A 2,336-nucleotide genomic window follows, 5' to 3' on the forward strand; every position below is an offset into this window, starting at 1 on the left:
TTTTATCTATACGTTGGGCGGAAAATAAAATTTCACTTTCTACTACTGATAAGTTTGAAAGAAAAGAAGATTCCATTTTCTACTTTATCAAGTTTAATAGCACAAGAGGTTCCCTTCGCTTCTATTCACAGATTTGAAGGCAGAAGAAAATGTTCGATTATAAACAAGTTTCATCAAAGAAGAAATTGCTGTACTATTTCCACAAGTTCAGAATGATTTATTTGAGTCTAAAAAGGGTTGGAAAGCGCTTACAATACTGTAAAATTGCCAGCTTTTTACTTCCTTTCTGGTATACTCGTCTCATGTCTAATGGTTAGACTGCAGCACTTCTAAACGGCATTTGAGGCATTAAAAAAATATGACAAACGGTATATTTTTATATCTGCATTTGATTGTCAAATATGTGAGGCAGTGTGGTGAAATCAGGCACTAACCAAAATAATGAAAGTGAAGAAACTGGCATTTCTCCTCAAGTCCGTAGATATTAGTCGAATTTTTTTTTTTGACTCAGTACTTTTCATGCCCATTTATAGAACACATTTCTGGGAGGATTTTTACTGAAAAACGCTGATTAAAGGCACAAAAAATGTAAATTTTCAGTTTCCACGGACACTCAAGCTGAGGAAATAACTCATCTTTGGCGGCCATTTTCTCACTACTTTTACCTCTGAAACCAGGCGACCCCCACCTCCTTCATTTGCAAATATCTCGACTTCTATTTGACAGATTTTTTTCCATTCAAAGCAAGACAAATGGACAGGCTATAAGATGATACCAATAACTCTACATGCCCAAAGATTGACGAGAGCCTGATTCCACCGCGTCGTGACACATAATATGGCATAATTTCATAATGCTTTAATCGTGTATGTTTTTACTGTAAGCAAATTTCCCAGTATCCATTAATAGGAGTGAAACCGTTTATACTTTCTTATTGTAGTTTTTTTTATCTTTGCTTTTTCCAGTGTTCAACTCAACACCAATCAATCAAGATGAACAACACCGTCTTTGTCGTTCTCGTCGTCCTGGCTCTGATCGCCGCTGCCAGTGCTATGTCATTCTCCAGCTGTAACAGCAAATTCAACGACTGGTACAGCGACTGTAAGAGCCGTTATGGCCAACAAAAATGTGACGTAGCCATGGGAGGCTTCTCTGTATCTTGCTATTACAGCTAAGCTCTTCATATGTGTCTTGTAACCTGAACACGTTACCAGCCGTGGACTTCTGAATAAATCTAGATCTACTGCCTGACATCTTTGTGTTTGCGTTGTCTATCTATGTGTGCGTGTGTGGGTGTGTGTGTGTGTGTGTGTGTGTGTGTGTGTGTGTGTGTGTGTGTGTGTGAGCGTGTGTGTTGTGTGTGTGCGTGTGCGTGTCTATGCGTGTGTGTCTGTGTCCGGGAGTGTGAGTGAGTGAGTGCGTGTTTTTTTGTGGTTGTTTTCAAAAGGCAGAAACAATCCACAAAAATCGAACGGTTGATACTGTCTCAAAGTGGAACAAGAAGCTCTGAAAATCGACCCAGAAACATGCCACAGGTTTATCAAAATTCCTAGCGGTATATTCAAACTTGGCAGGAGATAAATTATGCTCCACCAGGAATAGACGATTAAGATAGCCGCCATCTTCCCTGGGTTTGGTAGACAATGCTAATGACATATATATGTAATATTTTTCGGCAACGCACAAATGTATGTGAAGTTTTGCGATTCACAATTTTATTTGAATTTTTTTTTAACTTGACATTTCTCGAATACAGTGGTTGATTTTGCTCCAAGTGTTGTTAAGGTTGACCGAAATAATTCCCTTTAAATGTGACCCCTTTCGAAATTATATACACTAGTATTGATCAAACAGTCATCAAATTTTCAATGCAATGAAGTAGTTGTGAAATACACAGATTCGATAATATTATCTGAATCTAACCATCCGTAATCCGTTTGGAAGTACTAACTAAGTCTATAACTATAAAAGCACGTTTAATTTACACTGTCAAGTTCAATAATTCGACGGTTTCGAAGCAAAAGGAAGGCCAAGATAAAAGATGGATCGAAGGAGTGAAAGAGACCCCATAACTCTGTTCCCTTGGTTCTATGCACCCGGCATAATTTAGCAAAATTTGAACCATTTTTTAAATAATATTTGATTATTGTCCTTTATCATTCTTGGTTAAAATGAACAGAATCGCATAATTTCATATTTTTGGGCTCACTTTGCATAATTTCAGAATTGTGCTTGCTTAAAACGACGGGGACAAAACTAAGAACGTAAGTATGTAAGGAAAGAAGGAAGGAAGGAAGGAAGGAAGGAAGGAAGGAAGGAAGGAAGGAAGGAAGGAA

The 2,336-nt window shown here is 37.8% G+C and overlaps 1 long non-coding RNA gene across 1 annotated transcript in view; it reads left to right on the forward strand.

The window, feature by feature from the left end:
• Positions 1 to 1,251, forward strand: part of LOC106013166 — a 2,558-nt gene extending 1,307 nt beyond the window's left edge. The window contains exon 2 of the long non-coding RNA XR_001185261.2: positions 966 to 1,251. This is a non-coding gene — a long non-coding RNA (uncharacterized LOC106013166). The remainder of the gene's footprint in view (positions 1 to 965) is intronic.
• Positions 1,252 to 2,336: the final 1,085 nt, after the last annotated feature.

The sequence above is a fragment of the Aplysia californica genome, unplaced genomic scaffold, assembly GCF_000002075.1.
Source record: "Aplysia californica isolate F4 #8 unplaced genomic scaffold, AplCal3.0 scaffold00695, whole genome shotgun sequence".
Lineage (NCBI taxonomy): Eukaryota > Metazoa > Mollusca > Gastropoda > Aplysiida > Aplysiidae > Aplysia > Aplysia californica.